This window comes from Hemitrygon akajei, chromosome 17, assembly GCF_048418815.1.
Source record: "Hemitrygon akajei chromosome 17, sHemAka1.3, whole genome shotgun sequence".
In the NCBI taxonomy this organism is placed as follows: domain Eukaryota; kingdom Metazoa; phylum Chordata; class Chondrichthyes; order Myliobatiformes; family Dasyatidae; genus Hemitrygon; species Hemitrygon akajei.
This window is the reverse complement of record NC_133140.1, coordinates 6943296-6957919: the sequence shown is the minus strand read 5'-3', so window position 1 is coordinate 6957919 and position 14624 is coordinate 6943296. Positions and strand designations below refer to the sequence as shown.

Genomic DNA, 14624 nt, shown 5'->3' with positions numbered 1-14624 from the left:
ATCTTTCAACTTTCATGGTATCTTGGGAAATCCTTTTAGAAGTCTCCATGTTGCTATGTGTGTCCCCACCAATCATCCAGGCAAATTAAGCATTATTGAGCGTTATCTCAATGGTCAGCAAAGGTGTGGCCTCCGTGGTCCCAAGCTACAAACTGTCACAAAGCAAGCATGAATATGTAATTTATTTCCTTTGCTTTCACTATACTCCCATGAATGTAACTAGTTACCATAATACCCATAATAAAGGCATAGCACAGAATACATGGCTCCTACAATAAGTATTATTGAGAGATTTAAGGGAGATAGAACATAAGGGGAAAATGGAACTCCATTCAAAGAAGGAAATAGTATGTGGCAAGTCAAAAACTTGGTCAAAGAGTCTTAAAGGACGGCATGGGGGTCTATTGCAAATCTATGCAGTGAGTTAAACACCTTCTCAAAAAACACAAGAGGCAGAAGCTTCCTTCAGAGTTTTTAATGAGATCTTACGTATGAAACTTAAGAAAGTTAAGTAAAATACATATTCAATAAAGAATTGTTGCATGCCTGGATATCCTAATACTGTCAATTATTGACAGAGATTTAAGCACAGGGCCAGATTGAAAAGGTCAGGGTTGGGACCCGAGACAAGGTGTGGGCTGGTTCAGATCGCTGTTTAAAGCGCCAAAACCTGACGTTCGGGTGGAGTTAAGGTGTCGGGGCTTGAAGGTGAGGTACTAGGTCAGTTCAGATCACTGCTCCATGATATTTACTTGACTTTGTGCTAAATTATAAGACTCTCTTTGTGGACTTCATTTCAGAAATGCTATTTGCTTGTGGTTACTGTTTGCATGGTTTTTTTTCATTGCACATTGGGTGTTTGACAGTTGTTTTTATGGGTTATTTTATTCTTTTACTTTTTATATTTTTTCAAAGAGCATGATGTGGTTATTATTCTCTGCAAATTGGGTGCTAAGACAGTCTTCTTTACATATCTACCTGTTGGGAGACAAATCTCAAGGTTGTATAATGTATACATACTCAGATGATAAATGTACTTTGATTGATTATTCTCGCAATCGGTGTCAACCAAAGTAATACATACACACAATATTCTATAACTACAGTATACTGTGTCCATAAGGGTAACTCATAGCGTAACAATAAACATAATACTTAATAGCGATAAATGATGAACATAATACTTCGTTCAAACTATACCTACTAAATATTTACCGATATTAACAAAGCATAAGACTCACAGATCCATACAATGCCAGGTCTAACTATTGAAACAAAAGTCAAGTGATCAATTCATTACATCTTCGGGAAAAGAAAGACTGATTTTGAAAAATGTCTTACTGCACAGTGTTTAATCATTCCCATTTTAAATTGTCAGCCTTGATGACATACTTACTCTTGATAATGTCTAATGAGCAGAGAAGTGACATGGTGCCTATCCAGGATGATTGTTGGGAGAGTTTCCTCTGAAGTGAGTTTTGCCTTGCCCAAGATGAATCCAACCACTATATCCAGCAGTGCCTGTGACCTTCAAGTATGCAACAGTAACAATAAATTTTGGTTGATGAATCACAAAAGATGCAGAGCTCCTCCTTTTGAGCTACAGATAGCAAAATTGTTGTGTAGGTTCTTGAAATCTTCAACCTTTTATGATCCTGAAGGGAGGAACACTACTGCTTCCACTGCTCATGGTTCTCATTAGGGAGTGGGATGTCACATCCACAAGTGTCTGAGATCAACTCTCTTAGCAAGAAGCCTCTCTGGATACTGACTGGAGTAGCAAGGGGGTTGAATCGGCTGCTTAAGTTGATAGCATGCCATAATGTGTAAAGGGTCTTTTGGTATCAGGGATTTGAAAAGTAAGGGTGCTGGTAATGACATCCCATCAAAGGCCCTGACTGCACTGCATAAGAGGGAGGTCCTGTCACGATCAAGATTCTGTAGACCTTTGGGCCAGATCTTCAGATGGGTATCAGTGAATGACCTCAGCACTGATGGATGGGATAATATGCAGTCTGAGATTTTACTGTGCCAATGTGTCTTACAGTGCTCTCAGCACACTGCCTGCTTCTTCACACTAGAAAATTATTTAAGACCATCATCAACATAGAAATGTAACCCCATGCTTCAGGCCTGAATTCCTTCTCTTCCTTGATAGCTGTCCCTTTGAAGGCCATTGATTACTACAGCTGGCGTAGGGCATTTACTAAATACAAAAACTTCCATGTGGTACTCCAGAATTTTGTTGTTAATTTGGTGGTCACTAAACCACAAGAATTTGAGATAGACTTGATGATCCTCTTTCACTAGCAAGTTGATTCAAAGGAAGACCTCATCTTTGATGGAAGGTACCAGCTTATAACCATCTTCCAAGAAACTGCAGACCAGTTTGCCTAAATCTGAGCAGAGTTAAGAATGTCAGGGCACTGAGTTTGCTTGCCTATAGTCTTCTGTTCTGTACAGATTCTACTCTCACAGGGTTTGAAATGATGGGCCCCCATTTTCCAGGATATTTGTCTTAAATGTGCTGACAGTGGGCTGATGAGCACCTTTGAGGCAGACTTCACCCACTATGACCCAACCCAGGTCCAGTCATTGGCCATAAGGTGTATTGGTCCCGACCATTGCACTGTTCACGTTCCTTATGTGCACAGACGGTGTCTCTGCCAAGAAACGGGAGAATCTCAGCAAAAGAGTCAAGTGCAAGGGATCAGCTATGGCCTTGAGATGCGAATGACCACATGCAGCCTCAGGGATTGGGATTTCATCCCTGCTGTTGGGAATATGGTAACATTTAATGAGGGTTGACAAGGGTAAGCAGACCTCCACTCCAATTAACTACAAGACAATTCCACTAGCTCTTCTTTCAGTAACTTCTGATGTTCCAGAACTTTTTTTTTTAGAATATATGGAAAAACAGAACTTTGAATACTGAATGTGTCAAAGAATGTTGATTTTGTCGATGACACATTGCTCTGATCATCTAATATCACATATGCCTCAGGAGGTCCTTTTGGATAGATGTTGATTAGACATACATATTCTCGAGCAGGATTTGTCTTGGAAGCCTTTCTCCCATACCTCTGTGGACGAGGAAGTAGCTACATCTGTTAGATGCTCAGGTGGCTCTCCGCCATGCTCTGCTACAGATGTGCTGGAACCAGTAGTCACCCAAGGTGCTGGCCCTGAATGAAATACTGATATATGCTGGTCATTGTTGCACTCAGTGCAGTATGGTAGCTTCACAGCCTTGCTTGGTGTGCTGTTGAAGCAAAACATTTGAAACACATTGAGTGCTCCTTTAAAAAGTGCCTCCAGACTGCAAGTGGGTTTTCTCTGAATCCTCTGCATTTCCCTTAGGGGTGATGTTTCTTATGGAAATGGCATTGTATATCAGGATTCATGATAGAGTTTTCTACTTTGATTTTGTTGATCACGATAGGGGTTTTGGTTTTGCATGCTTTTGCTTTGAATGACGTTACCGGAAGTTGGGTAACTTGGGTCATTTCTAGGGTTATTTCACATTTCTGTGTGGTGGCAGCCGAATTCCACAATGAATGAAAATGGTGGATAGATAGTGGGCATGATCCTTTATTTTATACTTAAACCCTTCAATTGGATATTGTTCAGTAGCCTCTCTACTATAGGGTTTATTCCTCTTGCTGTATCCAAGAAACTCCATCCTTGAAGGTAATCCTCATTTGCCTTGTAGATCTAGTAGCTTCCATGGTTCTAGAGTGAGTAATTTCAAGTTCCTGGGTGTTAATGTCTCTGAGGATCTATCCTGGGCCTAACCTGTCGATCCAGCTACAAAGAAGACACAAAGGTAGCTATATTTCTTTAGGAGTTTGAGGAGATTTGGTACGTCATCATAGATGCTCGCAAATTTCTACAGATGTACCATGGAAAGTATTCTAACTGGCTACGTCACTGTCTGGTATGGGTTGGGCAGGTGACTACTGCACAGGATCAAAACAAACTGCAGAGAGTTGTAAGTGTAGTCAGCTCCATCATAGGCACTAGCCTCCGTAGTATCCAGGACATCTTCATGGAGCAATGCCTCAAAAAGGTGGCATCCATCACCTAAGGACATGTCCTGTTCTTATTGCTACCATCAGGAAGGAAGTATAAGGGCCTGAAGGTGTACACTCAACAATTCGGGATCAGCTTCTTTCCCTCTGCCATCTGATTTCTGAATGGACATTGAACCCATGATACTACCTTGCTACTTTTTATTTTGCACTATTTTTAAATTTAACTATATATATGATTTTATATATTATACTGTAATTCATGTTTCTTTTCTCTATTATTGTTTATGTTTTGCATTGTACTGCTTCTGCAAAGACAACAAATTTCACGATGTGCTGGTGATATTAAACCTGATTTTGATTCTTTGTGTGAGGGCTTTGGAAAGTTATGGAGTCTACTGAAGAGAGACGCTATGATTGCCTCTGCAGAACCATAACACTTGTCCAGTTTCTGGCACCGTATTTGTAAACCTGCAGCTGGATTATTTGTGTGAACTGACCTAACCCTACTTACATGTTGCAGTGATTCCCTATCAAGCCATTTACAAAGAAGCTCTAGCTCTGCTAGGTTTGTGACTTAATCCTTCCACATCATTGCAAAACCTCGACTTTCAGGACAGATAACTGACAAGAGTAGTTGTCAAAACCTTTTTGTCCTGTTGTGATTAGGTTTCAATAAGCTAGATGCCAAGCCAAATCTAATGCACATGTGGCTGTTGAATGAAGGGCATTGTGGAGATTAGATTGCCAGAAGTGTCCTAGGATGGCGTCTGTTCAGTCTGTGTTCAGTGTTCAGTCTGTCCATGTCCGTTTAGATAGGGTTGGCATCAGTGGCAATTCTAGCCTGAAGTCTTTGATATGACCAGCTGCAGAAAGGGGTGTTTTGGGTCTTTGCTGCTGTTAACCTTGACTGTCTATACCTGGACTATGTGAAAGGCACGTTGGCTGTATGGTGTGGGCAGCTTCTCCATGTAGAGCTAGAGCATGGTTTTCTCCATAGTCAAAGGGTATTTGGACATTTTCTTTAGTAAGCTGCATTGTCTGTTGTGACGGCAAAGCATGACAATCTGGTTGCAGACTCACCACTGTCTAAGTTAGCTGCTGCTTCATATATATGTCTCTGCTTCACGCTCTTTCTTGAGCACACTGAATGTAGCTTCTACATGTGCGCTCTCCATGTCTATGCGAGTTTTCTCCATTTACATCTCAACTTCCCATTTAGCATAAGCTGCTCTCATTCTTGTTACTTTAGCTCTGGCGCAAGCTTGTGCTGCAACTATGTTAATTATGGATTCGTTTGAGCATCGGCACAAAGCAATTGATGTACCACATTCTGAACTGACTTCCAGATTTTAGGCATTCAACGTTGTTTGGGTCTGAAGCTGACACTGGCATGTACAGAGTTTAGATGAGTCTCCAGTCTGCGAGCAATGCCTTTGAAGAACGAGTTATCTTTCACTCTACTACCCATGCAGTGCGGATATACAAAGTTATGCAGTGAGTTAAATACCTTCTCAAAAATCGTCTTAGATGGAAGCTTCCTTCGGGTTTTTAAATGATATCTTTTTTGTGAAACTGCTATAAGTAAAATATGTATTAAATTCGATACAGAATCGTCTTGTGCCTGAATCTATTAATACTGTCAATTATTCTCACAATTGTGTTAACCAAAGTAATACATAGACGTAACATTCTATAACAGTGATAAATGATAAACATAGTACTTACTCCAAAACACAGTGGATTCCAGTTATTTGGGACATATCAGGACAAGTCCATTTTGGCCCAAGTTAAGTGCCTGTCTCAATTAGCTGAAGTTTGAGAGAAATTGTTAAAAAGATATAAAAAAGACAAACTACCATTTTACTGAGTAACAAATTATGTATCTAAATGAAATAAAAGAACAAATTACAACACTACTAATACTACTGGTGATAGCCTATCATATCCAATGATGACAGGAAACTTTGTGGGAGAGTTTTTAAAGTGGAAAAACCTTTACAGTGGGGCAGTTACGCTCTCTCAACCTCGGAAGTCCAGGTCCAGTGGTACAAGTAGTCTTCACAGCTGGGGTCTATGTTGGTTGCAGTGGATGACCACGATTTCTATACCTCGTCATGCCCTTCGCTCTCCATGGAGTGTTGCAGAACTACCTTCCTGGCCATTGGATCTCACTGTAGATTTCATCCAGCCAATCTGCCAGAGCTATCTTTGCATGCTATGATAGTCATGTCCCTACCTCACTGGGGGGGATGAGACCCGCTGGCTACCCTCACCTGGTTTAGCCTGCCTGTGGAATTGGTGTATCAGGGTTTGGCTGTTGTTGCATGTAAATATCTACTTGGAGCCACTGTGAAAGCTGAGTGGTGGAGACCAAAGATGATTGTTGATACCTTCAAATTCTTTGAATTGGAAGGTATGAGGAAGACATCAGCAATATACCGTATTCAAGGGTGTCAGGGAAGAGAAATATGTGCAGTCACAATTATGACAGAGAAAGTACTCAGGAAGCTGAATAGTCTAAGGGTAGATAAATTTCCTGGACCAGATGGAATGCATCCTTGTGTTCTGAAGGAAGTAGCAGTGGAGATTGCGGAGGCATTAGCAATGATCTTTCAAAAGTCGATAGATTCTGGCCTGGTTCCGGAGGACTGGAAGATTGCAAATGTCACTCCGCTATTTAAGAAGGGGACAAGGAAGCAAAAAGGAAATTATAGACCTGTTAGCTTGACATCGGTGGTTGGGAAGTTGTTGGAGTCGATTGTCAAGGATGAGGTTACGGAGTACCTTGAGGCATATGACAAGATAGGCAGAACTCAGCATGGTTTCCTTAAAGGAAAATCCTGCCTGACAAGCCTAGTACAATTTTTGAGGAAATTACAAGTTGGCTAGACAAGGGAGATGCAGTGGATGTTGTGTATTTGGATTTTCAGAAGGTCTTTGACAAGGTGCCGCACAGGAGGCTGCTAAACAAGATAAGAGCCCATGGAATTACGGGAAAGTTACATATGTGGATAGAACGTTGGTTGATTGGCAGGAAACAGAGAGTGGGAATAAAGGTTGGCTGCCGGTTACCAGTGGTATTCCACAGGGGTCCGTGTTGGGGCCGCTTCTTTTTACGTTGTATATCAATGATTTGGATTATGGAATAGATGGCTTTGTGGCTAAGTTTGCTGATGATACAAAGATAGGTAGTGCTGAGGAAACAGAGAGACTTGGATAGATTGGGGGAATGGGCAAAGAAGTGGCAAATGATTTACAATGTCGGAAAGTGTACGGTCATGCACTTTGGTAGAAGAAATAAATGGGCAGACTATTATTTAAATGGAGAGAGAATTCAAAGTTCTGAGATGCAACGGGACCTGGGAGTCCTCGTGCAGGATACTGTTACGAACTCCGTAACTGGGTGTCTTACCAGCAAAGATAGGAGTATCCTTTGGAGTCTGATGATACTATTTTTAACAGTATTTATTAGTAAAAATACACAAAAATAATATCAATGCAAATATACAGATAATATACGTCATCAATACTAAACCTAAAAGTGCAGGTATAATAATAATCAATAAGAAATAAGCTCTGTTGTTGTCTAGGGGATAATGAATTGTCCGATGGAAATATAAAGTTCAGTTCAGTTCATGCAGGCTGCGGTAGTTGTTGGTCGCTGTGTTGCAATTGTTGGAGAGAGAGAGAGAATAACAGCTATTGACTTGCTGACTTTCCTTTACGATCTTGATCCGTCAATGCGTTGTTGTTGTGGCCATTCACGTATGACCCCTCCGTCCTTTAGCTAGACTGTTCCGTGGTGGACTCGTCACCCAGGCAAGGGTGGACACACACACAAGCCCCCACCGGTCTCGTAGCGTCTCTCCTGGTGCGTCTGAAGGGTGTTCCCCAGACCTTACTTTTATCCCCACTCACGGGGTCTCAGGTGTCAATCAGGTTGGGATGATGCAACCCATCAAACCCGCCCCCTCTGGTTGCCCCCTGAGGGGTTTCAATGAATAGAACAGTACTCAATACACAATCCTTCTCCAAGAGACAATAGCAGTAATCAGTGGTTCCGTTCCGCTTTTGTTAGGAGGAGACATTCCACTTTGTGTATCTCTGCATTGTCTCTCTCTCATTAACTGACATGAGCTGTTTATCAATAACAACTATCTTTTGCTGTTATCTCTCTCATTTCCTTGGTATCAGACCCGAAATAGTAGCGATTTTGCGATTCTCAAAAAGTGGGGGGGGGGGCGACTTTGCACCCTTCTGCCCATCAGAGTTGCTCCTCATTCGTAACAATACCCCTAAGGTTAACCTCCAGGTTGAGTCGGTGGTGAAGAAGCTGAATGCAATGTTAGCATTCATTTCTAGAGGAATAGAGTATAGGAGCAGGGATGTGATGTTGAGGCTCTATAAGGCACTGGTAAGACCTCACTTGGAATACTGTGTGCAGTTTTGGGCTCCTTATTTAAGAAAGAATGTGCTGACATTGGAGAGGATTCAGAGACAATTCACTAGAATGATTCCGGGAATGAGAGGGTTAATGTATGAGGAACGTTTGACCGCTCTTGGACTGTACTCCTTGGAGTTTAGAAGAATGAGGGGGGACCTCATAGAAACATTTTGAATGCTGAAAGGCATGGACAGAGTGGATGTGGCAAAGTTGTTTCCCATGGTGGGAGAGTCTAGAACGAGAGGACATGACTTGAGGATTGCAGGGCACCCATTCAGAACAGAGATGCGAAAAAAAAATTTTAGCCAGAGAGTGGTGAATCTATGGAATTTGTTGCCACGGGCGACAGTGGAGGGCAAGTCATTGGGTGTATTTAAGGCAGAGATTGATAGGTATCTGAGTAGTCAGGGCATCAAAGGTTATGGTGAGAAGGCGGGGGAATGGGACTAAAGGGGAGATTGGATCAGCTCATGATGAAATGGTGGAGCAGACTTGATGGGCTGAATGACCGACTTCTGCTCCTTTGTCTTATGGTCTTATGGTCTTTATAGTTCCTAACTTGTTGAACTAGTGAAATTTCATGTTTGAAGCTTGAATGCTTGTTTTTTCAGATTTCTTCCAAAGAAGCAGCTGCCTTGATTAACCAATGGCCCAAATAACTAGAATCTACTGTATATCTAGTAAAAGATTACAAATATTAATGAAGCTTAAGACTCACAGATATTGCTGTTTCAAGGGCAAATAAAGAATGGATGGATGTGAATCCTTTTCCACTGTGTGCTTCAAATTGAAATTCAAATTAACCTGCACAGAAAATTATATAAAAACACAGCTTATGTACAGGAAGTAATGTTCATATAAAAAGAATTGCATTTGAAATGAACTGTGCCTCTAGTGGTTAGGCAGGGTTAAAGAGTTAAGTCAAGTCTTCTTTCATAGATTGGCCACCTAGACTAAGGGATAAGTTACTTGGCCAAAATCAGGCAGTATTAGTCAAATAATTAGCTTCCTTGCCTGAAAATAGTAGGATTTTCTTTATTAAGAATGACCAGAAGATCCAAGATCTAATCAACCAGAGTGCCAGTCTTTCTCAGATTGGAAACTTCATGCTTTAAGCACCTGAAAGCTGAGGTCCAAAAATGTATGACAAAAATAAGATATGGTAGGTGGACAGAGTAGAGAAATTATAGAATTACAGAATATATAAGACCTTGGTCAGACCCTGCTTGGAGTACTGTGCTCAGTTCTGGTTGCCTCAATATAGGAAGGATGTGGAAATCATAGAAAGGGTGCAGAGGAGATTTACAAGGAGGTTGCCTGGATTGGGGAGCATGCTTTATGAGAATAGGTTGAGTGAACTCGGCCTTTTTTTCCTTGGAATTAACGGAGGATGAGAAATTATAGATCTGATAGAGGTGTATAAGATGATGTGAGGCATTGATTGTGTGGATAGTCAGAGGCTTTTTCCCAGGGCTGAAATGGCGAGCATGAGATGGCACAGTTTTAAGGTGCTTGGAAGTAAGTACAGAGGAGATGTCAGGGGTAAGTGTTTTATGCAGAGATGGTGTTTGCGTGGAATGGGCTGTTGGCGACGGCGGTGGAGGTGGATACGATGGGGTCTTTTAAGAGAATCCTGGACAGGTACACGGATCTCAGAAAAATAGAAGGCTATGGGTAACCCGAGATAATTTTTAAGGTAAGGACATGTTCCGCACAACTTTGTGGGCCGAAGGGCCCGTGTTGTGCTGTAGGTTTCCTATGTTTCTGATATTACAGTATGAGAAAAGACCATTTAGTCCACCATATCCACTTCCTCACTTTCCACCAAAGCACTGCAAGTTCTATCAAATGCTAATTCTTTTCCTTTTTGCATGTTACAATTGAATCTGCTTTCATTAGTGTTTCATCAGTACATTGCAGATCCTAACTACTTGCAATGTAAAGAAGTCTAATCTCAAGTCATTTTTGGCTCTTTTACCGTTCTTCTTCATTTGTATAGCCTTGTTCTTTTATGTCAATGGCAACAGCTTACTATTACCCAATTTTCTGTATCTGTCATTATTTAATTACATCTAAGAAGATTCCCAGGCCGCACTATCTGCTTCAACCTAGCCATTATCCCAGCCTGGCAAGAGATAGGAAAAGCCAAATGCCATCTGAAAAACAGCAAGTTCTCTGGAGCACAGTGTTTATTCTACTGAAATTCAGAATTCCAAAACTTGGTGGAGATGAACTTTTGGCTTGAATTAACACTAAACCTTCCCTATTCAGAAAGGGGGCAGTTGACAGCGGTCCTGAGAGGCACTATAATTTTGACCATATTGACCAGTGTTTCCCAATGTATTTTAGCCCAACGTTCCCTAAAAGCACCTTTATACATGCCAACGCCCCTCTTAGGTACAATATACTTTCCAGCAGCCCATAGTGTAAAACTGTATCTACCAGATGCTAACATGAGAAAAATGATTCTGCTTTATATTTTAATTTGTCTTTAAGCCTAGCTTACACTGTACCTATGTGCTGTACAGCAGCTTCGATGTCAATGTGAATCTTCAGCTTCATGCCAACGCCCCTCTTAGGTACAATATACTTTCCAGCAGCCCATAGTGTAAAACTGTATCTACCAGATGCTAACATGAGAAAAATGATTCTGCTTTATATTTTAATTTGTCTTTAAGCCTAGCTTACACTGTACCTATGTGCTGTACAGCAGCTTCGATGTCAATGTGAATCTTCAGCTTTTTAGCAAGAGTTGAAATATCTGGTTCAAGTTGTGACAGCAAAAGCCTCAAGTTTCCATGCATAACAATGTACAAGTGGTTTCTATTTTCTATGAGTATGTAGTTCACTGCATTGAAGCCTCTTTCATCAAGATAGGAGGATGGAAATGCAATGAAGAGCAGTTTGTCTCTTCTCCAAAGACCAGGAAACTTTGTATGACAGTGTAGACACATACCACAAAAAACAATATTTTTAAAAAGTATTTTGCCTCCTTCATCATTCTAAATTTCGATAATTTCTTCTTGCAATCTCTCTTCTTGTTCTTCCACCTTACAAAGAAATGGGTTAATTACCCAGTCCGGAATTTCCAGATCGTTCAGATCCTTGAATCGATTCTGAAAATCCGTCTTCAGTGACTGCAGTACTCTTGCAAATCACTGTCTGTGAAAGAAAATGCCACACTTTGCATGCAGGAAAACTGTGAGAACATTCTTCTCTCAATGTTTTGCTTATATATATCCAATTTTCTGATGAATGTGGACACTACACTTTTTGCCTGGATTAAGTTGAAATTCTCACCCTGCAGTTTCATATTTAGAGTGTTGATTTTGTCATACAGATCGGTTAGGTGTACCACATCTCCTCATCAAAGTTCAATCTTGTTTTGCAAGCTCTTGTTGACTTTGAGCAAAAATTCAACCACAGTATCAAAAAGATCAAAGAAACGTTTTAAGCAGTAGTCTTTTGACTGCTAATGTACTTCACTGTGAAGAAGCAAGCATTCAGACTCTTCATCCTTATCTTGACATAGCTGGCGAAATATTCTGTATTTAATGGATGAGCTTTAATTTTGTTGATAACAGATATTACAAGAGTCATGCTTAAAGAAAGCCGTGGGCTGAGGTTTTTAGCTGCAAGATATTGATGATAAATTACACAATGGATTATAGACTTACAATTTCTTTTTTCATAAATGCCACTGAACCAGCATAATGACCTGTCATATATGGTGCTCCATTTGTTGCATACTTTAGTCCTCAATGAACATTTTGAGCTCATTGTAGATTGATTCTCCATTGATATTTATTTTTAACTTGTACAAATGTGAATCTCTTAATAAACTTTTGCATTTTTGATAAACCATACATATGCCATTGGTAATGCCTCATTGTCTCGCACAGTTGACTGATCCAGTTGTATCCCAAATTCAGTTTTTGTAGCTCTGTACATAATTCGTACTCAATGTCTTCACTCATTTCATCATACAACAAGCTACAGAGTTATTACACAGGAGTATTGATTTTAAAATACTGGTATCCATTTTGAGAACAGTGATGAGCTCTTCTGATACAGCAGGCTTATTAATCTTTCACCAATTGTATGAGATTTTCCACACTTTGCTATCATTTTGGAAAAGAAGCAATAAGACCACTATTTAGGTCATTTTTAGCTTTCTTGGCAAATGACTCGTGTGTGCAACACTTTTCAAAGCCCTCTTTCATCTTTATGTGGCAAATCAGCAAAGTTGAAGTACATTGAATAAAATGACTGTGGAAGAATTCATACTGAATAGTGGCATTCTCCAGGGACCAGTATTAAGGACTTTGCTATATTAATGTTCTAAACTTGGGAGTAGGTGCTACAATTCCTAAATTTGTAGATGACACACTTCTGCAGTACTGTAAACTGTGAAAAGGGTGGTGATAAACTGTAGCAGGCTGTAAAATGGCAGATGGTTTAATGTAGAAAAATGAGAAGTGAAGCATTTTATTAAGAAAAATTAAGAGAAGCAGAAAACAGTAAAGCACACTTTTTAAAGGGGTGTAAGCAAAGACAACCTGGAATTTTAGATTTGACAAAGGCACGTTCATTGTGGCCTAACAGACTGTATTTCAATAAATACATGGTGAACAAAAATGTGCATACTATGGGGAAGGGGGCCAAATGGAGGAACTAATGAATTGTCAGGACATATTGGGCTGAATTGTGCCCTTCTATGCTGTAACCATCCTATGGTTCTTTGACCTTCACTATGGAACTGTAACATTTTTCTTTATAGAATGCTTATTCCGTGCCTGAAACTAACCCTGGTGATCTCAGATTTCTTTTCCATGGTCCTCTTTGCTTTTCCTCTGCTCAGTTTCTGCTACTTACAACCATTTTCTCTCTGGGTTCCTGTCAATTTAATGGCTTTTGTGGCTAAACCAAGTATTACTTGCTTAAAAAGCATTCAAAGTTTTGAACCATAGTTTTCTGTATGTTTATGACAAACTACGTTATTGAAATTAGTAAAACTATACCGTGAATAGTCAATCAAATGTTTTGAATCCCTACTTCACACTTTAAGACAGCATGGTAGTGTAGCAGTTAGCACAACACTATTACAGTGCCAGCAACTCAGGTTGAATTCCACCACTGTCTATAAGCAGTTTGCATGGTCTCCCCGTGACCATGTGGGTTTCCACTAGGTTCTCTGGTTTCCTCCCACATTCCAAATATGTAATTAGTCAACATGAGTGTAATTGGGCCAGAAGGGTCTGGTTTTGTGCTGTATTTCTAAATAAAAGATAAATATAAATAAAATATAACCATAGGTTGGAGTTGGTTAATCATCATCCTCTACTATCATGCCAATTACAAATTGCTGTGTAGCTAGATGAGAAACATGCAATCTTACAAAGCTGTAGATAAACATGTATTTTCAAATTATAGACCAGTTTCTTTGCTCTCATAGTTCTCCAAAATATTGGAAAAAGTATTTGTAAGAAGGTTAAATGATTTTATAACAAAACATAATAAACTCTGAACAGCAATATGGTTTCAGGAAAAACAGAACCACTAAAATTGCATTAATAAATGTTGTAGAAGAAATATCAAATGCTATAGAAAGAAATGAATACACAGTGGGAATATTCCTTGATCTAAAGAAAAGCATTTGACACAATTGACCATAAATTATTATTATTAGCAAAATTAGAAAGATATGATAGAGGGGTGGCACATTAAGTAGTTAAGTAGTTATTTGGAAGACAGGTACAGGTATCAGTATGCACATATAAACACTCAAATTCAAAACTTTTGAGGGTAACTTGTGGGGTTCCACAAGGTTCAGTGCTTGGTCCATTGCTATTCATTTTGTATATAAATGATATATGTATGGTTTCTCAGCATTTAAATTGTATATTATTTGCTGATGATACAATATATTTTGTAGTGGGGAACATCTAAAACAACTTTTGGATACAGTGGAGAAAGAACTAAAAATTATAAAGAAATGGTTTGATACTAATAAATTATCACTGAATCTAAATAAAACTAAATTCATAATATTTGGAAACCGTGTACCAAACTCGTATAGTAAACTTAGAATAAATGATGTTGAAATTGATAAGGTATCTGAAACAAAATTTTTAGGAGTGGTAATA

General features: G+C 39.7%; 1 protein-coding gene across 1 annotated transcript in view; it reads left to right on the top strand.

Annotated features, from left to right (window-relative positions):
• LOC140740962 (diacylglycerol O-acyltransferase 1-like) overlaps nucleotides 1-14624 on the top strand; it is a 59502-nt gene that overhangs the window by 31690 nt on the left and 13188 nt on the right. The gene's annotated exons all lie outside the window — the stretch shown is intronic.